This window comes from Nyctereutes procyonoides, unplaced genomic scaffold (genome assembly GCF_905146905.1).
Source record: "Nyctereutes procyonoides isolate TBG_1078 unplaced genomic scaffold, NYPRO_anot_genome, whole genome shotgun sequence".
Lineage (NCBI taxonomy): Eukaryota > Metazoa > Chordata > Mammalia > Carnivora > Canidae > Nyctereutes > Nyctereutes procyonoides.
The window spans coordinates 11,135,494-11,160,880 of record NW_026575020.1 but is presented as its reverse complement, the minus strand read 5'-3'; positions in this window follow the sequence as shown (position 1 = coordinate 11,160,880).

Here is a 25,387-nt window from a genome sequence, read left to right as displayed (position 1 = left end):
AAGATGATTTGTTCCAACTCTCTGAAGAAAGTCCATGGTATTTTGATAGGGATTGCATTAAATGCATAAATTGCCCTGGGTAACATTGACATTTTCACAATGTTAATTCTGCCAATCCATGAGCATGGAATATTTTCCCATCTCTTTGTGTCTTCCTCAATTTCTTTCAGAAGTGTTCTATAGTTTTTAGGGTATAGATCCTTTTCCTCTTTGGTTAGGTTTATTCCTAGGTATCTTATGCTTTTGGGTGCAATTGTAAATGGGATTGACTCCTTAATTTCTCTTTCTTCAGTCTCATTGTTAGTGTATAGAAATGCCACTGATTTCTGGGCATTGATTTTGTATCCTGCCACACTGCTGAATTGCTGTATGAGTTCTAGTGATCTTGGGATGGAGTCTTCTGGGTTTTCTACATACTACTAGTATCATGTCATCTGCGAAGAGGGAGAGTTTGACTTCTTCTTTGCCAATTTGAATGCCTTTTATTTCTTTTTGTTGTCTGATTGCTGAGGCTAGGACTTCTAGTACTATGTTGAATAGCAGTGGTGACAGTGGACATCCCTGTCATGTTCCTGATCTTAGGGGAAAGGCTCCCAGTGTTTCCCCATTGAGAATGATATTTGCTGTGGGTGAAAATTCATAGTTTACATGATGTTACTTCGAGTGTACTTGGATATAATCATATCTGTAGGGCCTGATGAGCAACCAAGTATGACTTTTGTCTTTTAACCAAAATATCCTAGGGTATCATGCTTTTATAGTATTTCTTCAACCATCAATTCCTTTGTGGCTTTTGGTTTATCTTACTACATCCATTCTGCTACCTAATTATCTCATTTGCTTAAATGAAGACCTGGGTATCTTCCCACAGTTCTGCAGAGCAAAGTTTGTGGATTTTATAAATATTTGCTCCTCAGAAAACTTTTCAATCCATCTCCTTGTAAATTTATAGTCATGCTATTAAATATTTGCTTGGTTGAATTCAAACTTTTATATAAACTATTAATATGACTATAAATATATTTTAATACGTATTTTTAAGTCTCTCAGGAAAATCTGGATTCCTCAATAGCGAGAGAAGATGAGTCCTGCATAGGGTTTTCAAGCCTTAGCACTATTGACATTTGGAGGTTTTTCCTTCATTGTAGGGTCTGTCCTGAGTATTGTAAGATGTTTGGCAGCATCCCTGGCTCCTAACTACTAGATTCCAGTAGCAATCCTTGACCAGTTGTGCCAAATAAAAATGTCTCTAGACTGCCAAATATGCCTTGGCGGGGGCAACAAATCACCCCCAAATAAGAATGACTGAAAACCCTGTAATAAACATTTTATTATTAGTTATTTGCCTGAGACTTGTACTTTTAAAATTGAGCAACTTTCACCATGAACCAAACATCAATACATAGTCTTGTAAACTGTTATTAATTATCCAGAACTCTAGTTTATGTTTAAAGTTGCTGTTTTCATTACATTTCTGTCCAGCTCTTGACATTTGGTTTGTTTTCTATCTTCAATCCTTCTAATTGAAAGTTTGTTAAGCTCCTCTAACAATATAGATTTATTGCATTGATGCATTTATTGCATTGATGGTGTGAATTGATGGCTTCCCTAAATCCAGTCTTTGCAACATGACACTACATCTCCCCTAACAAGAAGTAGAGTCTATTTTCTTCTCTTTTGAATCTGGATTGGATTTGTGACTTGTCTGGCCGCCAGACTGTGGCAGAATTGATATTGTGCCAATTCTGAATTTAGGTCTCAAGATGCCTTGCCTGCTCTGCTTTCTCTTGAACATATCTGTACTTACATGCTGGAGGGATGGGAGAGATCACAAAACAAATCATACAAGTAGAGGCCACCAGATATGATTTCACCTTGAGCCAACCAGCCAGCTGACTGCAAAATCATGAGCGAGTTTAGCTGAGATCTTTCAAATCCAAATCAGAGGAATACACCCACCTGACCCCAGACTTAGGAGCTAAATAAATGCTAATCATTTAAAGCCACAAAGTTTTGGGGCTGGCTATTTTACAGAATTATTGATCAATTGATATATCTACTTTATTTCTCAGATTATCTCTAAAACTTTGGACCAGACTTATTCCTTTTATTCATTCTGCTTCAGCCACTCCAATAGGATTAACTACTGATCCAGCTTTTGTCCTCAACGGTAGCCCAGCCCCACTGTAAGGATCCCATAAGTCCTTTCTCAAGCCGTGAAAGGGGCAGAGTGATTCAGTAATAGACTTTTCTTTTCACATTCTTCAAAATGGCCCATCTTAATTTAGAATAACTATAGTTTTGATTAATGCCACAATCTGAAAGGGTTTTTATAAAACCTAGTAATGATTCTTATATAGACTTGTCAGATTTCAAATAAATAGTTAAATTCATAGATGTGACTTGGCCAGACTTTCCACAAGGATTTAAAACTTGGACTTTCTTCAGTCTAATGTATGGAAACCATCTGGGTATTATTCATTCCAACTCATTTTGGCATTGTTCTGGTCTTATACTGTAAATCTAGTGTTCAAATATGTTGGACTTGTGCTTGCTTCAGCAGCACATATACAAATATGTTGGGCTTACTGGCATTTTCAATAATTTATTCTATCTGATTAAATTTTCTGAGTACCTTGGTATTATCCATCCTCTTAAAAATAGGGTAGTTTATGTAATTTGGCTGATGAATAGCTCACAAAGGTGGAAAACACAAATGATGACAATTAGATAAGGTGCCAATCATATAATCTGAGAATCCACCAATTATATAACTATGAATTTCAACAATGAGTATAATGATATTTCTATTATATAACCATTTACCAAAGACAGGAGAATGTTTTCTTTTTCAGTTTGTGACATGCAATGTATAAGCCAGGACTGTATGCCAAAGGTCTCTGGGTCCCATGTACCCATGGGGCTTCTTTAGGTTCAAAATTCTATCATCTTTGTCTCCAACAGTCTATTCTGTGTAATGACTGAAGAATTCATGCAGCCCTAAAAATGCAACTCTAAGATTATTTTAGAAAATAAGCACATTGTTGGTGTGTCTGGGTGGCATAGTTGGTTAAGCATCTGACTCTTGGTTTTGGCTCTGGTCTGATCTCAGGGTCCTGAGATAGAGCCCAGTGTCTGCTTCAGATTCTCTGTCTCCCTTTGCCTTTCCTGCTCATGCTCTTTCTCTCCCTCAAATAAATAAATACATAAATCTTAAAAAAAAGAAAGAAAGAAAGAAGCACACTGCAATATATATGATCAGAGTGTTAATCACAAACCAGCAAACTGTGGCCAACAGTTTGAGTATTCTGCTAATAAATGCCAGGTGACATGATAAAGTTATTCTATTTAGTGGGAACATTAAGCCAATAAATACAAATTTGGAAATATAAGCACTTTAAAATAAAGTCAATTTCTGGAAAATGGTGGTCTTATAGTACTTTCATGTTTATTGAGAAACCCTATTTATTTCTTGTTCTATAAAACTATGAAAGGGAGTAGTATAGCATATTTAATACCTCATCAGGAAAATTCAACACCCCCAATAGTCACTTACAATTTACTTAGGCATAGTCTTTTTGTGGACTTTTGTCTGTCACTTCTATTTTGTAGTTTTTTCTGCCCCCCATTAGAACAACATCCCTTCTTAGGTAACATACTACCTCAACTCCATTTCTTTGGGGAGGGAATAGATACCTATAATTGAAATCTAGTACAACAGAAATAATACATTTTATTCCTAAATAAAGGTTTAAGGACAGAAAACATAAGCTGATGACTCAGAAATCCATGTCTCTAGATCATTTTTTTTTCCTGCCAAGTTTCCACACTTTTATAGTCACCAACCCACTTGCTTTCCAACTGGAAATCTAATGGACACTTCAAATTCGACACACTAACATTTAAATTTTTCCACACATCCCTTTCCTCCATTATTTTTGATATATTTTTGTCATGTTACTACTAGATGCCAAAAGCAGAAACCCTGGAACTAATGGATGCGTTTATCCCCACCTGCCATTCTCCTTTATCTTTTATTTTCCCAAATATTATTAACTCTACATTTTTTAAAATCTAGCCCATTTATTTCCACCTAATTGCCATTGCCTCCTTAAAGGCTTTAGGTATCAGTTCTTTGATAGTATATCACCATCAAACCTTCTGTCCCATGCTAGACCATTTACTATATTAATTTCAGTGATTTTTTAAAGCCATACATGGAATTCCCTTGCTTAAATATTTCCCATTTAGTAAAACAGGGTGGGAAATGTCTACATAGTTCAACCAGGGAAAAAAAAATTACAAAAAAAAAAAAAAAAAAAAAAAGCAGCAAGCACATTTTGGCCACCTGGAAAGCATAGGTTCCACCTACAGAGGGCAGTAATTACTCAGCTGCAGCCAACTGTCATATAGAAATGTGGGCCTGATAGAGCCAGATGGTCTGATATTTCAAGAGAAGCCAGAAATTTGTGGAGAAGTCTCCCAATTTTTAAATGATTGCAGTGAATTAATTTTAACGTGTCTGGCCTAAAGGGTAAAGTTAGAAATCTCCAGCATGTTAACAAGAACCTCCGTGATCTGGTATAACTCCTAAATTTCCTCTTTCGGTACCATCCTCACAATTTACTCTTTGGATAACCAATGCCATTTGTTGATGCCAGATAGTTCCAGGCAATTTTGTGTTTCCTTGAGGACCCTCACCCTTCCAACTGTGTGCTAACCAACTGTGTATTCTTTATACTCAGATGGAGACCACTTCTCCTCTGACCCTTGAATATTTCCCACTCCTTAATGTGTGTGATCTCTGTATCTTTTATCACAACAACTGCAATCCTATAATTGAAATTCCATATTTGTTTTTCTATCTTCCTATAGCAATGTGAGCTCTTTGGGAAGAGAGACTGGGTCTTCCTCTTCTTTGTGTCTCCAGCTTTAACACCATTCCTGACACTCCAATAGACATTGAGCAAATAAACTTAAAATGAATAATATAAATATTTCCTCAGCACTGTTTAGAAAATATAGATTTTTAGGGAAGAATCCAAAAAGTAAATTGGATCTCATACATTTTTCTATTAATCAGAGTTCTATTGGGAGACAGAAATCACAGTGATTATTTCAGCAGGTATAAACTTGTTTAATCACGTGACAGAAAAGCTAAAAAGGAGACCATAAAGTATCACAGTGGCAGCATTGTCAGGAAGCAGCCACCATACCCAAGGCTGCAGAAACAAAGAAAAGATGTGGAATTATCAAAACTCAGCAGCCTGGAGGAGGAGGGGTCCTAAGGAGTAAAACCTAGACTTTGAGGGCAGGGTTTGGCAGAACTGGTGATGGAGCCTTTGAGCTGGAGGAGGGTCCCTCAGACCTGGGACTTACACGTCAGAAGGGGAAGGTCCCAGATTGGAGTTGGTGGATATGGGTGGGTCATGCTGAGGCCTTGTTCTGTGAGATTTAGAAAAATTGTAATTTGGATTCAACTGTTGCTTCTGCAAAGAACTGTTACTGTGGAGTGGAGAAGAAAGGATGAGGCAGGCGGCCAGGAATGGGGGAATGGAGGAAAAGAGGCAAGAGTGGCCCCTTTTGCTTCTTCCAGCTTTAGCATCTCCCTTTTGTGCCTCTTTTTGGCAGAGCCAAACATGGGATGAGCTGGCAAAGAAGAAATATGATTTGCAGGGTCCCAGTCCCAGCATTAAAATGCTAAGTGTACCAGCTAGGGTTTGAAGCTGTGACAAAGATAACCGACTGGCATAATGTCTTTTAAAAATGATAGGAAAGTCTGAAATGAAGAAAGCAAGAATTTACATTGAGTAACAGCTAAGCAAAGACATAGCTACAGTAAAGGTTGACTGACTTTTTGCTTTACTCATACAGTCTCTTCTTCTAGACTTAACCTGCAGCTCTTTATGTCAGATGGAAACTTATTTTCAAGCTCATTTCAAGATCTACCTTTTCATAAAAACTTTTTCTACGATTATAGGAAAAAATGTAGTATTACCCTGCTTTAAATTCCACTGAGTTTTCTAATTGTGTTACATTATTAAAAATTAATTGGTGCTGTTACTTCCTTTGGGATCTTGGATCTCTAGAAAGAAACAGCATAATGTATACAGTAGGACCCAGTTATGCACAACACATAATCAGACTGAAAAACCAATCAGTGTGACTCACCTATTAACAGGCTAGAGAGGAAAAATTACATTATAGTATTAACTTATTCTGAAAAATTATTTGACGAGATACAAAACCCTTTCATGATAAAAAGAGAATTTCCTCAACTTGTTAAAAACAGTCTACTAAAAAACTATAGTTAGCCTTATATTTAATGGTGAATGATTGAATGCTCTCCACTCTCCCCAGGAATGGAGCAAGGAATGGAATTATACTGTTGCTACTGCTAAAGTTCTTGCCAGGGCAATAAGTCAATGGATGAGAATAAAATACATATAGATTGGAAAGGAGGAAATAAAACTTTTATTAACTGTTGACATGATTGTCTACATTAAAAAAAAAAAAAAAAAAAAAAACCTCCAAATAATCTACCAGAAAAAAGAAATCTGGAACTAATCACTGTGTTCAACAAGGTCACAGAATACATGGTAAACTTGCAAAAATCAATTTTGTTTCTGTATATTAGAAATGAGTACATGGGCACAAAAATACAGTATCATTTATAATGGCTCAGAAAATGAAATACTTTGTCATAAATCTAACAAAACATACTTGGGATCTGTATGCTGATAATTATGAAATAATGATTTCTTAAAAATCAATGAATACCAAAATAAATGGAGAAGTATTCTGTGGGATAGGAAAGTTTAATGTAATAATGATGCCATTTTCCCCTAAATTGACATACAGGGCTAACCAAATTTCTAAAAATTCTCAGCAAAAATTTTTTGTTTGGATATAGACAAAATTACATTATATGACAAGGCAAAGGTATTAGCTATAATGGTAGCTAAAAGTTTTAGAAAGGAGGAATAAAAGGGGGAGAATCACTGTACTCAACTTAAAGACTTATATAGCTATAACTACAATAATTAAAACTTGTATTGGTGAAAAGATAGACAAATAGAAAATGAAACAATACAGAACCCAGAAAGAAAAATCACAAAACGTGATATATGCTCAACCTATTTCTGAATATGTTGCAAAAGCAATTTAATGGAGGAAAGATAGCTTTTTCAACTAATCTATAGGCAGAAACAAAATAAAACAAAGACAATGAAACAAACAAAAAAATCTTCAATCCATCTTATGATTTTTATGAAATGAACTCGAAATGAACTTAAACTGTAAAACTATAAAACTTTTAGGAAAAAAATGAGAAAATTTTTAGGATCTATGGTTGGAAAAGAGTAGACTTAACAACAAAGGTCTGATCCATAAAACTTACAAATTGGACATTACCAAAACTAAATAACTTTTACTCTGTAAATAATCCCATTAAGAGGATGAAAAAGACAAGTTATGTAGTGGAGAAAATATTGCAAATTACATATGTGACCAAGGACTAGTATCTGTAATATATTTGAAAAACAACAACAACAACAACAACAACAAACTCTCAAAACTTAACAGCTAAAAAGCAAACAACCAGATTGGAAGATATTTCACCAAAGATGATATATGGATAGCAGATAACCACATGAAAAAGTGTTAAACATTATTAACTGTTAGGAATTGCAAATTAATACCTCAATAAGGTAGCACTATCAGAATGGCTAAAATAAGTACAAATAACAAGACCACAAATGCTTGCAAGGATATGAAGAAACTGGATCACTTACAGAATACTGATGAGAATATAAAGTGGTACAGCCCCTTGGAAAACACATCGGTGTGGTCTTTAAAAGCTAAACATGCAACTACTACAGGACCCGGCAATTGCTCTCATGGGCATTTATATCAGAGAAATGAAACTGCAAGAAAATCTGTGCACAAATGCTTATAACACTTTTACTTGTAATGGCTGCAAAGGGGAAACAAGTCAGATATTTTTTCAACGGGTGAATGATTACGTAAATTCTGATTCATCTAAATCAAGAGATATACTAAGCATTAAAGATGAACAAACTATTGATGCACACAATAAACCAACAGCCTGGATGAATCTTTAGAGATTTAAGCTGAGTGAAAAATATCCGATCCCAGAAGGTATATATATATATATATAATCATATATATATATATATGATTCCTTGCATATATCATTTTTGAAAAGATAGAACTAAAAAATGGAGAAGAGATTAGTGGTTTCCAGGAATTAAGGAGGGGCAGTATCAGCAATGAGAATTCTTGTATATCCTACTTGGGTCGGTGTCAACCTTGTGACTTTATACTGTAATTTTGCAACATGTTGGGAAACAGGTAAAGCATCCACAGAAACTCTCTATAATATTCATTATAAGTGCATATATCTCAAAATAAAAAAGTTTAATTAAAAAAAAATCCTCGGAGGAGGGGCAAGATGGCGGAAGAGCAGGGTCCCCAAATCGCCTGTCCCCACCAAATTACCTAGATAACCTTCAAACCATCCTGAAACTCTACGAATTCGGCCTGAGATGTAAAGAGAGACCAGCTGGAACGCTACAGTGAGAAGAGTCCGCGCTTCTATCGAGGTAGGAAGACGGGGAAGAAGAAATAAAGGAACAAAAGGCCTCCGAGGGGGAGGGGCCCCGCGAGGAGCCGGGCTGAGGCCGGGGCGAGTGTCCCCAGGACAGGAGAGCCCCGTCCCCTCCCGGAGGAGCAGGAGCTGCACCAACCTTCCCGGGCGGGCGGAAAGGGGCTCGCAGGGAGTTGGAGCAGGACCCAGGAGGGCGGGGATGCCCTCGGGCTCCCGGGGACACTAACAGACACCTGCGAGCGCAGGAGAGTGCTCCGAGCTCCCTAAGGGCTGCAGCACGCACCGGAGCAGTTCGGAGGAGCTCGGGAGCGGCTCCAGGGAGGGAGCTGCGGGGCGGGAGCGCAAATCCAACAACGCAGGCCCGGGAACACAGGGCGCCGGGACACAGCCCAGGATCCGGCCTCCCCCCGGGACAGGCAGAGGCCGGGAGGGCCCAGGACAGCAAGGACGCTCCTGCCCCGAGCTGAGCAGATCAACGGCCCCGCCCCGGAGCCTCCAGGCCCTGCAGACAGAGAACCGAGAGCCCCGAGCCCCGTAGTTCCTGCGGAGGCTGAATCCAGGCTTCCAGAGTTGCCATAGCAACTGCAACTGTTCCTCCTGAGACCTCACGGGGTAAACAACCCCCGCTGAGCCCTGCAGCAGGCAGGGGCAGAGCAGCTCCCCCAAGTGCTAACACCTGAAAATCAGCGCAACAGGCCCCTCCCCCAGAAGACCAGCTGGACGGACCAGTTCCAGGGGAAGTCAAGGGACTTAAACTCTACAGAAATACTCCCCCGTGTTTTTTTTTTTTCTTTTCTTTTTTCTTTTCTTTTTGATTTCTGATTGCTTTCCCCACCCCCTTTTTTTTTCACCTTTCTTTCTTTTTCTTTCCCTTTTTCTTCTCTTCTTTCCTTTTTCTTTTCTTTTTCTTTTTTCTTTTTCTCTTTTCTTTCCTTCTCTCTCTTTCTCTCCTTTTCCCGATACAACTTGTTTTTGGCCACTCCGCACTGAGCAAAATGACTAGAAGGAAAACCTCACCTCAAAAGAAAGAATCAGAAACAGCCCTCTCTCCCACAGAGCTACAAAATCTGGATTACACTTCAATGTCAGAAAGCCAATTCAGAAGCACTATTCTACAGCTACTGGTGGCTCTAGAAAAAAGCATTAAGGACTCACGAGACTTCATGACTGCAGAATTTAGATCCTATCAGGCAGAAATTAAAAATCAACTGAATGAGGGATCCCTGGGTGGCGCAGCGGTTTGGCGCCTGCCTTTGGCTCAGGGCGCGATCCTGGAGACCCGGGATCGAGTCCCATATCGGGCTCCCGGTGCATGGAGCCTGCTTATCCCTCTGCCTGTGTCTCTGCCTCTGTCTCTCTCTCTCTGTGACTATCATAAATAAATAGATTAAAAAAAAATTTTTTTTAAAAAATCAACTGAATGAGATGCAATCCAAACTAGAAGTCCTAACGACGAGGGTTAACGAGGTGGAAGAACGAGTGAGTGACATAGAAGACAAGTTAATGGCAAAGAGGGAAACTGAGGAAAAAAGAGACAATTAAAAGACCATGAAGACAGATTAAGGGAAATAAACGACAGCCTAAGGAAGAAAAACCTACGTTTAATTGGGGTTCCCCAGGGCGCCAAAAGGGACAGAGGGCCAGAATATGTATTTGAACAAACCCTAGCTGAAAACTTTCCCAATCTGGGAAGGGAAACAGGCATTCAGATCCAGGAAATAGAGAGATCCCCCCTAAAATCAATAAAAACCGTTCAACACCTCGACATTTAATAATGAAGCTTGCAAATTCCAAAGATAAAGAGAAGATCCTTAAAGCAGCAAGAGACAAGAAGTCCCTGACTTTCATGGGGAGGAATATTAGGGTAACAGCAGACCTCTCCACAGAGACCTGGCAGGCCAGAAAGGGCTGGCAGGATATATTCAGGGTCCTAAATGAGAAGAACATGCAACCAAGAATACTTTATCCAGCAAGGCTCTCATTCAAAATGGAAGGAGAGATAAAGAGCTTCCAAGACAGGCAGGAACTGAAAGAATATGTGACCTCCAAACCAGCTCTGCAAGAAATTTTAAGGGGGACTCTTAAAATTCCCCTTTAAGAAGAAGTTCAGTGGAACAATCCACAAAAGCAAGCACTAAATAGATATCATGATGACACTAAACTCATATCTGTCAATAGTAACTCTGAACGTGAACGGGCTTAATGACCCCATCAAAAGGCGCAGGGTTTCAGACTGGATAAAAAAGCAGGACCCATCTATTTGCTGTCTACAAGAGACTCATTTTAGACAGAAGGACACCTACAACCTGAAAATAAAAGGTTGGAGAACCATTTACCATTCAAATGGTTCTCAAAAGAAAGCAGGGGTAGCCATCCTTATATCAGATAAACTAAAATTCACTCCGAAGACAGTAGTGAGAGACGAAGAGGGACACTATATCATACTTAAAGGATCTATCCAACAAGAGGACTTAACGATCCTCAATATATATGCCCCGAATGTGGGAGCTGCCAAATACTTAAACGAATTATTAACCAAAGTGAAGAAATACTTAGATAATAATACACTTATACTTGGTGACTTAAATCTAGCTCTTTCTACCCTCGATAGGTCTTCTAAGCACAACATCTCCAAAGAAACGAGAGCTTTAAATGATACACTGGACCAGATGGATTTCACAGATATCTACAGAACTTTACATCCAAACTCAACTGAATACACATTCTTCTCAAGTGCACATGGAACTTTTTCCAGAATAGACCACATACTGGGTCACAAATCGGGTCTGAACCGATACCAAAAGATTGGGATTGTCCCCTGCATATTATCAGACCATAACGCCTTGAAATTAGAACTCAATCACAAGAAGAAGTTTGGAAGGACCTCAAACACGTGGAGGTTAAGGACCATCCTGCTAAAAGATAAAAGGGTCAACCAGGAAATTAAGGAAGAATTAAAAAGATTCATGGAAACTAATGAGAATGAAGATACAACTGTTCAAAATCTTTGGGATGCAGCAAAAGCAGTCCTGAGGGGGAAATACATCGCAATACAAGCATCCATTCAAAAACTGGAAAGAACTCAAATACAAAAGCTAACCTTACACATAAAGGAGCTAGAGAAAAAGCAGCAAATGGACCCTACGCCCAGCAGAAGAAGAGAGTTAATTAAAATTCGAGCAGAAATCAACGAAATTGAGACCAGAAGAACTGTGGAACAGATCAATAGAACCAGGAGTTGGTTCTTTGAAAGAATTAATAAGATAGATAAACCATTAGCCAACCTTATTAAAAAGAAGAGAGAGAAGACTCAAATTAATAAAATCATGAATGAGAAAGGAGAGATCACTACCAACACCAAGGAAATACAAACGATTTTAAAAACATATTATGGACAGCTCTACGCCAATAAATTAGGCAATCTAGAAGAAATGGACGCATTCCTGGAAAGCCACAAACTACCAAAACTGGAGCAGGAAGAAATAGAAAACCTGAACAGGCCAATAACCAGGGAGGAAATTGAAGAAGTCATCAAAAACCTCCCAAGACACAAGAGTCCAGGGCCAGATGGCTTCCCAGGGGAATTCTATTAAACCTATTCTAGGTTTAAAGAAGAAATCATCCCTATTCTACTAAAGCTGTTTGGAAAGATAGAAAGAGATGGAGTACTTCCAAATTCATTCTATGAGGCCAGCATCACCTTAATTCCAAAACCAGACAAAGACCCCACCAAAAAGGAGAATTACAGACCAATATCCCTGATGAACATGAATGCAAAAATTCTCAACAAGATACTAGCCAATAGGATCCAACAACACATTAAGAAAATTATTCACCATGACCAAGTAGGATTTATCCCCGGGACACAAGGCTGGTTCAACACTCGTAAAACAATCAATGTGATTCATCATATCAGCAAGAGAAAAACCAAGAACCATATGATCCTCTCATTAGATGCAGAGAAAGCATTTGACAAAATACAGCATCCATTCCTGATCAAAACTCTTCAGAGTGTAGGGATAGAGGGAACTTTCCTCGATATCTTAAAAGCCATCTACGAAAAGCCCACAGCAAATATCATTCTCAATGGGGAAGCACGGGGAGCCTTTCCCCTAAGATCAGGAACCAGACAGGGGGGATCCCTGGGTGGCGCAGCGGTTTGGCGCCTGCCTTTGGCCCGGGGCGCGATCCTGGAGACCTGGGATCGGATCCCACGTCGGGCTCCCGGTGCATGGAGCCTAAGCCTGCTTTCTCCCTCTGCCTGTGTCTCTGCCTCTCTCTCTCTCTCTCTGTGTGTGACTATCATAAATAAATAAAAATTTAAAAAAAAAAAAAAAGGAACCAGACAGGGATGTCCACTCTCACCACTGCTATTCAACATAGTATTGGAAGTCCTAGCCTCAGCAATCAGACAACAAAAAGACATTAAAGGCATTCAAATTGGCAAAGAAGAAGTCAAACTCTCCCTCTTCGCCGATGACATGATACTCTACATAGAAAACCCAAAAGCCTCCACCCCAAGATTGCTAGAACTCATACAGCAATTTGGTAGCGTGGCAGGACAAAATCAATGCCCAGAAATCAATGGCATTCCTATACACTAACAATGAGACTGAAGAAAGAGAAATTAAGGAGTCAATCCCATTTACAATTGCACCCAAAAGCATTAGATACCTAGGAATAAACCTAACCAAAGAGGTAAAGGATCTATACCCTAAAAACTATAGAACACGTCTGAAAGAAATTGAGGAAGACACAAAGAGATGGAAAAATATTCCATGCTCATGGATTGGCAGAATTAATATTGTGAAAATGTCAATGTTACCCAGGGCAATTTACACGTTCAATGCAATCCCTATCAAAATACCATGGACTTTCTTCAGAGACTTAGAACAAATTATTTTAAGATTTGTGTGGAATCAGAAAAGACCCCGAATAGCCAGGGGAATTTTAAAAAGGAAAACCATATCTGGGGGCATCACAATGCCAGATTTCAGGTTGTACTACAAAGCTGTGGTCATCAAGACAGTGTGGTACTGGCACAAAAACAGACACATAGACCAATGGAACAGAATAGAGAACCCAGAAATGGACCCTGAACTTTATGGTCAACTAATATTCGACAAAGGAGGAAAGACGATCCACTGGAAGAAAGACAGTCTCTTCAATAAATGGTGCTGGGAAAATTGGTCATCCACATGCAGAAGAATGAAACTAGACCACTCTCTTGCACCATACACAAAGATAAACTCAAAATGGATGAAAGATCTAAATGTGAGACAAGACTCCATCAAAATCCTAGAGGAGAACACAGGCAACACCCCCTTTGAACTTGGCCACAGTAACTTCTTGCAAGATACATCCACGAAAGCAAAAGAAACAAAAGCAAAAATGAACTATTGGGACTTCATCAAGATAAGAAGCTTTTGCACAGCAAAGGATACAGTCAACAAAACTCAAAGACAACCTACAGAATGGGAGAAGATATTTGCAAATAACATATCAGATAAAGGGCTAGTTTCCAAAATCTATAAAGAACTTCTTAAACTCAACACCAAAGAAACAAACAATCCAATCATGAAATGGGCAAAAGACATGAAGAGAAATCTCACAGAGGAAGACATAGACATGGCCAACATGCACATGAGAAAATGCTCTGCATCACTTGCCATCAGGGAAATACAAATCAAAACCACAATGAGATACCACCTCACACCAGTGAGAATGGGGAAAATTAACAAGGCAGGAAACAACAAATGTTGGAGAGGATGTGGAGAAAGGGGAACCCTCTTGCCCTGTTGGTGGGAATGTGAACTGATGCAGCCACTCTGGAAAACTGTGGAGGTTCCTCAAAGAATTAAAAATAGACCTGCCTTACGACCCAGCAATTGCACTGTTAGGGATTTACCCCAAAGATTCAGATGCAATGAAACGCCGGGACACCTGCACCCCAATGTTTCTAGGAGCCATGTCCACAATAGCCAAACTGTGGAAGGAGTCTCGGTGTCCATCGAAGGATGAATGGATAAAGAAGATGTGGTCTATGTATACAATGGAATATTACTCAGCCATTAGAAACGACAAATACCCACCATTTGCTTCGACGTGGATGGAACTGGAGGGTATTATGCTGAGTGAAGTAAGTCAATCGGAGAAGGACAAACATTATATGGTCTCATTCATTTGGGGAATATGAATAATAGTGAAGGGGAATATAAGGGAAGGGAGAAGAAATGTGTGGGAGATATCAGAAAGGGACACAGAACATAAAGACTCCTAACTCTGGGAAATGAACTAGGGGAGGTGGAAGGGGAGGAGGGCGGGGGGTGGGGGTGAATGTGTGACGGGCACGGAGGGGGACACTTGACGGGATGAGCACTGGGTGTTATTCTGTATGTTGGTAAATTGAACACCAATAAAAATTAATTTATTTAAAAAAAAAAAAAAAAAAAAAAAAACAAGGAATGGTACCCTCTGGTTCTATATAGTGTAAATCCCTTGACTTCCTCTGGAGCTTTCCAGCGCTGCTCAGTCAAGAAACTGCTCTTTCATTGGGTGTTATTCTGTACGTTGGCCAATTGAACACCAATAAAAAATAAAGTTATGTTAAAAAAAAAATCCTCCTCCTCCGTGATTCCAATGTGAAAACAAGGTTAAAAACCATTGCAAATATAGCATAGTCCTTAACAATTCCAATTGTTTTCTCAGCTCTGAAGTAAGTAGAGCTGCCAGTTGCCCTTCATTGTCAAGTTTGACCTGTTTACCTTAGAGTAAAATTATCAGCCAGTAAAATGATCGCTTGTCCCCTTTCAATGAAATGCATTTTTGATCTGATCTTTGAAAGCATTAAATTTTGTAGACTCTCATCTAGCCGTGTGTGTGTGTGTGTGTGTGTGTGTGTGTGTGTGTGTGTGTGTGTGTTTAAAGTGCTGGTAAATTGACAAAATGCTTCCATGTTCTTTTGGAATAGATGAGAAGAAGGGCTTGAAGAAAGCATATGGTTCTGAAGATAATAGCATAGATAATATTTTTAAAAAGAAAATAAAAATGTAATGTTAAAAATTAGGAAAAGATGTGAAAACACACCATTTGAAAATTGTCTAGGCTTAGCCATCAGTGAAGTTATTTGTGTATTGTACAGGCATATTTATATTTGGGAAGAGTTATAATGGATAGTAGTACTTTTAATCAGAATAAGGGAGGGGTGGATGGATGGATAGATAATATAGATACATAGATAGGTCTGTAGATTTGTATTTATATAGATAAGTGGATACCTAATGAGCTTACTATTCCAAATTAATTGTGTAAAGTCCTTTTATGATGGATTGATACCTGAGCTCACCAGTTGCTTGGGCTATGACTTTTAAAATAAGCTATCTGGAGAAGTCTACTACTTATTAGAGTCAAGTTACTTAACCTGTTTAAATTCTTTATCTTTAAAAGTGAAATAATATTAGGATTAATAATAATTTGTAATGACTAAATGAGATAATGAATATACCACTTAGCAGAGTACCTGGAGTCTAATATACACTTGGTAAGCTTAGCTGCTACTACTAATATTAATGCCATTGCGATTATCTTAAATGCTTTGTTCTGCTTATATAAAAAAGAAAGTTATATTTTAGATCTCAATAATTCATTTTATTTTTCCTAGATATAGAGCAAAGATCAAAAAACATGAGGCATGGGTGAAAATACCATCTGTTCAGGCACTTCACTGGCTTTCTAGTTCATGGCAGGCAGCAGCATGAACCAAGATAGTAGTGCATTAGGTAGTAGTGCGGAGAACTAGCAGGTACTAAATATATACAAAATACCAGGTAGAAAGGGATGTCTGGGTGGCTCAATCATTTAAGCTTCTGCCTTCAGCTCAAGTCATGATCCCAGGGTCCTGGGATTGAGCCCCACATCAGGCTCCCTGCTCAGTGGGGAGCCTGCTTCTCCCTCTCCCCTCTGCTTATGCTTTTTCTCTCTCTCTCTCTCTCAAATAAATAAATAAAATCTTTGAAACAAAATCAAAATACCAGGTATGTATTTGATGATTTTATTTTATTTTATTCTCACAAATTTCTCTTTAATAGTAATTACTTTGTTGTTAATTTATATTATTAGTATTGTTACTTTATGGGTGAAGAAATGGAAGATGAGAGATGTTTCCCCAGCATCATTATGTTAATAGGTGATGGGAGTCTGAATTTGAATTCAGAACTCTCTTATTCCAAAATTCACACCCTTTATGCTGAACTTGGATTTTAAGGAACTATGTGTATGCTTCTTAGCAAAAGTTTAGATCGAATGTGTTTTATCCCTACAGATGTCAGAGAAGTCAAAATGAGTAGAGACAGGCTGCTTCCACAAGCTACCAATTTGAAAAAACTACAGTAGCACTGGATATACAGTTGAGATTATAAATCAGTGCCTTGTACCTTGGGAGAAGTGGAGCTTGAAGTTTGATGTATTTTCTCTGGACAGCTCTAATAAACTCTGATATGTTTATTGAAGATCTAAATAGTTCAGTAGCACAAAACAAGGACAAGATAATTAGCATCTATACTCTGTTCTGTTAGCTTTCCATGTGTACTATTATATAACATTCCTCTCAATGGGTAGTAACTCCCTATTTACAGATTTATCCATTTAGTTTGGACTATGAGTTCCTCTTCTATTCCTAGTATATAACTCAATTCCTTAAATGTAGGAAATTGATTATTGTTTGTTGAACAAGTGGCAAAAAGCACTATAATGTCATCATATGAGTATAATAAAGTAACGTTTGTGAAAATTCTTTGTGAACTTCAGATAGCCATTAAATCAGAGGTCAGAAAACTACAGCCAAATCAGATCCAGTGCCTATTTTTGTGAATAGTTTTATTAGAATACAGGCCACCTTGCTAGTTCATTTATATAATGGCGATAGCTAGTTTTGCATTACAGTAGCATAGTTGAGTAGTAGCTAAGGAGACAATATGGATCACAAAACTGAAAATATTCACTAGATGACTCTTAAAAGAAAAAGCATATCCATCCTTGTATTAGAGGCTAGTTCTTTACAGGCAATGCATTTGGTAATTTTATTGTTTGATGCTGGAAAAGGGAGAACCGGAGATGAAGGAATTTTTACAATAATCCAAGCAGAAGGTCATGATAACTTATTACCATCAGAGATGAATAAAAAGGAATATATGTTTATTCATTTAATAGGCAGGTAGTTATTCAGTATCTACAGTGTTCTAATTATTATTTCAGGCATTTAAGAAGTTTATTTAATAAGTATTTAGTGAGTTGTTACTACGTTCAAACACTATTTCTGCCTTTTTTAGAGTTTATGTTCTTTCCAGGGAAGGAGAACTAACATTTGCAGGAAGAATAACTAAAAGTAGGTGACAGATAAGATACAGGGATTAAAGGACTGGAAGAAACTTATGTATTTCTATCAGCATATAACATATTAAGCTGTATTATATTCATATGTATTTGCATGTAGGTCTCCCTCTGATTGTAAGATCCCCGAGGACAGTTCACCTACATATTTGTCATTATAGTTCCAAACTTGGGACAATACCTGGAGATAGATAGATGATAGATGATTGATAGATAGATAGATAGATAATAGATGATAGATCTTGAGAACGTTTTCTAGAAAAGAAATGATTTTTACATATGAAAGCATTAGTTCTTTAATGTTTCATGTAAATCTTAGTCAAGAAAACCCCTTTAAATAGTATTTTTGAATGAAGCTAATACTCCTCTGGTGAATTAAAAGGGATAGGGTTACAAATACTTTGCTTATGTAATTTTTAGTACATATAAAATGTTATGGGCTAAAGGTGGTTAAAAATAATTTTATAGGGATCCCTGGGTGGCGCAGTGGTTTAGCGCCTGCCTTTGGCCCAGGGCGCGATCCTGGAGACCCGGGATCGAATCCTACATCGGGCTCCCGGTGCATGGAGCCTGCTTCTCCCTCTGCCTATGTCTCTGCCTCTCTCTCTCTCTCTCTTTGTGTGTGACTATCATAAATAAATAATTTTTTAAAAAAATAATAATTATATATATATTATAATATAAATATATATAAATAAATATATAATATATATATATTATATATATATATACACATATGAAGAAAGAGAGATGAAATAAATGGTTGAGAAACTAGAGATAAAATTCAGCTTAGAAGGGAAGATTATGAGGTTCATTTAGGTTATGTTGTTTAAGACAGTAATGTGGGGCAAGTAGGTGGCTCAGTCAGTTAAGTGTCTGCCTTCGGCTCAGGGCATGATCTCAGAACCCTGGGATCAAGCCCACATCAGCCTCCCTGACCAGCAGGGAGTCTGCTTCTCCTTCTTCCTCTTCCCTTCCTCTGCTCAAGCTCTCCCTGACCCTCTCAAATAAATAAAATCTTAAAAAAAAAAAACAAACAGTAATGTAATACAGCCAAGTCAAATTGTATACATTTCTGTCTATACAAGTGTAGGTAGAGAAGAAGAAAGTAAAGACTCAAATCAAGAGACAGCTCCTACTTTCTGATGCCCAGATCAGCATTCAGTCTTTACCATGCATTAATCCAACGAGCAGCAGTCAGCACAAATACTTCTATATGGATGGGAAGCTGTGCTAAATTCTTATTAGCATAAAAGGTATAATCATTACAGTTGCATTATTTAGAGAACAGGGGAGTTATGAGGTACTGGCTACAATTTCCCTAATCTTGCCTGTGTCCTTACAACCCAGCCCACCAGCCTTAATGGTTCAGTGCCAACATCTTGACTGGCTTTCCTTTGCCTTTGATAATGAAGGGAAACACAACTGTCAGGGAAAGACACTCTAGAGAAATTTTATGACTCACAAATTGTATGCACTTCAACACTAAAATCAACATTATCACAACATAGAACTTGTTAAATCGAAGACATTCTTTTTTCAGTCCGATAGAGTTTCACTGAATATCAATAGGGTAATGGCTATAGCAGTTTTTTGCCAATTAACATACATTTCTTCCGCTGAAATTCACACCATTTTTCTTAATTAATCCTGACCTTTCATCCTGCATTTTATAAGCTTCTTAAGAAGTTAGAAATAAATAATTCACTCCACATATTTTCAGAAAAGAGACAAGCTGTTTTACTCTATCCTCAGAGAATAAATTAGATAGCTATTCAGATTAAGCTCATGGAAAATTGGATAAACAAATGCAGAAGTCATATATCTTCTGCATGAAGCACATAGATGGAGGCTTGTTGCTGCTGAAGGAGACCAAGAAAATTTCTAGAGATTCTAGAGAAAGACAGTGTTAGGGGAGGTCTTCTCCTGTTCCATATGTTGAGGACGGCATCTAGCTTTTGGGATTCATAAGCTTTAAAGTTCATAGTCCGTGTTTGAAATTTAAATCACATCCTTGTGTTCTCACATTTCCCTGGGTGACGAGAATATAGAAGGTATATGTCACTAAATCCTTTGCAATTTTTCACCATATTACAAAAATGTCTATCTTCTTCCCCATCATGATTACATGGTCCCTCCTTGATACTGTCTAAATTTTTAGAGTAGTGTTAAAAACTTACAGCTCTCTTCATGTTACTCTCACACATTTAAATATTCAAAGGTTTCCTATTGCCACTAAATGATTTTATCATACCTCACCTTTTCAGTTGTATGCCTTATTATCTCCATCTATATATTCTGTCTTCAAGGAAAATGTAAATTCTTACTATTTACCAAGATATTACCTTTCCTAAGGCGATTCTCTCTGATAGAAAGCTCTTCTATTCATGTAATCATTTATCTCCATTCCCCTCCCTGTGCAAATATCTCTATGTCTGGTGAAGTATTATCCATTCTTCAAGGTCTAAATCTTAAAGAAAGTGTTTTATAATTCCTTCAATGAGATATAATCCCTTCTACCCCTGTACCTAGATTTCTCATGGCTTTTAACCTACACTACCATGTTTTATAAATGCTATGCATATATAATCTTTTGTTAAAAAGATTTTATTTATTTATTCATGAGAGACACACAGAGAGAGGCAGAGACACAGGCAGAGGGAGAAGCAGGCTCCCTGTAAAGAGCCCAATGTGGGACTCAATTCCGGATCCCGGGATCACGCCCTGAGCTGAAGGCAGACACTCAACTGCTGAGCCACTCAGGCATCCCTGCATATACAATCTATATACTCTTTACCTGATAATTTAAGAGCTCTTTCAAGGACTTGGGTATGTCTCTCCAGTGGTTAGCAAAGTATCTGTCATATTAGATGAGTATAGTAAAAGTTCAGTGATTAAGAGAATCTTTACCTGTATTAGGAGAAAGTTTTCTAGAAGAGAAATAAGACTTTTATATATGAAAGCATTGGTTCTTTAATGTTTCATGTAAATCTTAGTCAAGAAAACCCCTTTAAGTAGTATTTTTGAATGAAGCTAATATTCTTCTGGTGAATTAAAGGAGATGGGATTATAAATACTTTGCTTATGTAATTTTTAGTACATACAAAATGTTATGGGCTAAAGATGGTTAAAAATAATTAAATCCATTTTAGAGACTAGAATTACTAAGCAACTGGTCCACAACTGTGTGTGTCAGAGATTGAGGATGGATTAGATCCTTGACCTTGCAGTTTCTCATTTAATTTCTAAGAACCATGAGACAGTCATCTTGTCAAAGACATATATTTTTATTGCTAAGTCTGAGGAGGGATGAGAAATAAAATGGGAAACCTATATATAGTGGAGATATGGGAAAACATTTGCTTATGTACTTAAATTTATGTTCTGGCATCAAACTCTTTACTTACTATATTTCCTCAGTAAACTCATAATCTGAAGATTCCAGCCTCATTTCAAGTGGTGATACAATTCATTTGGTCAAATTCATGTTTTTGATGCTTATGACTATCTTTTTTCCTCCCTTAGCTACTAATACTTTTCTTGTGATTTTGTGTTGTTCAATAATGTTTCTTTTTGCTTGCAATATGATTTGAGAATATGTCTATGTCTCTCCCTATGGCATTTAGAAAGATATAAGAAGTTAGGTTTTTTTTTCTTTTTCAATGTTTTCATTGACTTTTGATGAAAATAATTCTATTAATCTTTTTTTTTTAATTCTATTAATCTTAAAACCAGAGTCCTGCTTTAAATTTTCCAGGCTCCATCATGATATTATTATATTTCAAAAGATACTTTCTGCTATTAGCTCAAAAGTCTGTGGAAATATGACTCAAAATACATATTTGTTGAACACTTATCTTAAAAAATATATCAGAGTCTGTGATTTGGAAATTGTCTTAAAAATCTGAGCTCCAATTGATTATTAGTCCTGTGTCCACATTTATATTGATGATGTTATTATCATTGGGATATCATTATCATTATCAAGACTTTAAATTCAGAGACTCTTTTCTCTAAAACCCATGTATACCACTAAATCATCGCAGTCTCAGCTAAAGAAGATATTTGGTGATCTCTGGATCAAAGAAAGCCCATGTCAGAGCTATACATGAAACTGTTTGAATAGGAGAAAGGAGTTGACTGAATTCATTTTGACGTTTTACTGTGACCAACATGAAGATTGTTTTGGTTTACTGCTTTGTCAGCCTGAGGTGATTAACAGAGTTCTTCATGGATAATAAATTATTATTTTACCCTTTGCTTAGGGCTGGCCAACCTTGGCTAATGCTGATTTCAAGATTGTACTTTTTCCCAGGTACCGTGTTAACTGTCCTTTGGAGAAGAAAAAAAAAAATTGAGGTCTATTTCATCAGACTCACTCAACTTTTTTTGGTTAGTTTAATAATTTGACTTTGGTCTTCATGATGACTTTTAGAACATTGGTTCTGAAGAGGAACCTGCTGCCTAATATTGACACTTTGTAGATGTCGTATGACTATTCTTATGACTCTATTTACTGAGGGAATAATTTGGTGCCTCTGAAAGGCTTTGGGTTGTAAGAATAATTGGAAAGCTTCACTAACATTTAGTAAGCAAGAACAAGGGATTTGAGAAACTCTTTAATAGAGGACAGAGTGAGCATAATAAAGAATTCTCTCATGTTATGTATGACTTTCAAATGTCTTAATGATCATCCACGCAGATTAAAAATGTTTTAGTAAATATTTGAACCCAAAACCTAACTCATTTTTACTCATAAGTCCAGTTATTTTTTGCTGATTTTTTAATGCACATCTCTTTTTCCAGACACCCAACAATTTTGAAAAGCTTTATATCTGATTTTATTAAAACTTAAGCATATTAATGTTCAATAGTATCTTATGAATTTTATTCTGAAATAGTAGAAGTGGTATTATAGGAAAATGTTGGGTATCAGGGGGATGTTGGGTATCATGAGGTTGAGAGTCACTGCCTTAGTCAGAGTAAACTCACTTTTGCAGAATTTAGAACGATGTTAAAGGATTTTGAGATCTCCTATCGCTTTTCTTTGTGGTTCACACCAAGACTAAAAGCCAAAAATACCTCATGTGAAAAGAAGCTTTTTTATGATTGAACTGCATAAGATGTACAGTTTATGGAAGCATTGGCTTAATTTAAGGATCCTGAACTCAAGCACACAAATGAAACCCTTTTCTCTATATATTTTGGTTTTGCCAGCATTATAGCTCCAAAATGTTTCATGTGAATGACTTTAAGTGAGGCACATACTTTAAGCTGCACCAAATCTGCTTGTATATACAAGAGGAGCAAAATGTCAGGCAGCTCCCTTGCACAGGACTATGTTATTTTGTGACAAAAAAAAAAAAAATGTTGCCAGTATTTAGAAATTAGGAGACTATATATGAAGCCTCTTGATTTCTGGCCAAGCCTGGAAAAATGGAAGATCTAGCAACACTGAATCTTGATTCCCTTGTGGCAACAATAATCTGGGGCTGAGAAGCAGCTGCCTCCTTTAGACAGGCAGCAACTCTCCAGGGGGACAGAGTACTTTATTGTCTTGCTCACCTGTCCTGTTTCACTGATTTATATTATCTGCCAGAACCTTATGTTTGTGACCTCTGGCTTAATTGGATGTAAAACTACACACATGAAGAAAAATAAAATATTCAAAGTAATCAGAAATGTGTAGAGTGCTATAAAATACCAGGTCATATTTTATTATAAGGTTATATGTTAATTACAAAACTAAATAACATTATCGTATAATATGATGTAATGGGGGGGAAAACCTGCCAGAGTCGCATAGGATTTACAGCCAGGGTCTTGTATCATCTTTTCACAGCTTTACCTGTACATGATGATATATAAATCATATCTCCTTTCTAAACGTCATAGTTTTTTCATCTTCTAACGTGAGCTAGTAAAACCTGACTGTGGTGTACAGTATTTGTGTTCCACTCATATCCCTTTGGATCACTTTTTAAAAATACTGTTTGATGTATCCCTCCCTACTGCTAACTTCTGTGAGTTTTTGCTTCCAACAGCAAACAAAGGATGGCCCTTGGGCTATTGAAACCTATTTTGCCTGCAAATGGGATGCAACAGAGTTACCTGGAAAATCATGTCTGCCTTGGAAATGCACAGCCAATGTCTTAAGGCAGTGGGCATATGGAAGGTTGAATCCCTATCTCAGATCAATAGAATTCCGAGACATAATACTCTACAATTTCTTTGCAGATGTTATTAGGTTATCCTCTACTTTTTCTTCTTTTTTTCTGATAAAAGGGCAGCCTTACTCCTGATTCTTTCACTTCCCTGTGATCTTTTCCTTACCATAAGTTTTGCATATAAAACCTCATCTGAGGGTCAGATTCCTGGAAATTACAGCTAAAACACTTATTAACCAACCTCACAGTATGGTGTGAGATAAATGTGATATATGAAAATGGAATTTAAAAATATAAAATGCCTTTCTAAAAAAAATTCCAGTAGAATTTTCAAGGCAAAATCGCCATCTTTTTCCATGCTCAGAACTTAGTGAGAGAATTAACCTGAAGAAAATAGAATAATTTGTCCAATCTATCCATACCTTTACATAATGAGGAAATCAGAAACTCAGTAGAAGTCAAGAAATAGGGACGCCTGAGTGGCTTAGCTGTTGAGCACCTGCCTTCGGCTCAGGGTGTGATCCTGGAGTCCCAGGATCGAGTCCCACATCAGGCTCCCTGCATGGAGCCTGCTTCTCCCTCTGCCTGTGTCTCTGCCTCTCTATCTCTCTGTGTCTCTCATGAATAAATAAATAAAATCTTTAAAAAAGTCAATAAGTAATGTTTTGATGACAGATACATCATTTCTGCAACCAATTCTTTCTGACTCTAAAGCAGCAATGAGGAATAACATGGCATTATGGTTTTCTTTTTCATATACATATATGAAATATATATTATGTATATAATTTTAACTCAAGTTTTATATTATTTTTTGGAGTAAAAGAGGGTTTTCACTGTTTCACAATTTAGAAGGTTATTTCTGAGTTGTACAAATTATCTCTCCATATTTTTCCCTGTATTACCATGATTTTCTCTGCATTTTTCCCATTCAATTTTGTCTGCTTCAACCAGACAGAAAGAAATCATGAGGACACTTTTTTCTTACATCTGTAATGGGAACTGTAGCCGCAAACAGTAACTGTACCAGGCCCGCTCAATAGATGCATTCTATAGTTTTGATTATGTATTCTACATACCGGTATTGTCTTCTTATGATATTCTTGCTATTATCCTGTGATAATTGCTTTATTTCATTGCCATATCCAACTATCCTCAAAGTTAGAATCTATTTTCATTGACAAAATCTGAAAACTAAACTTTT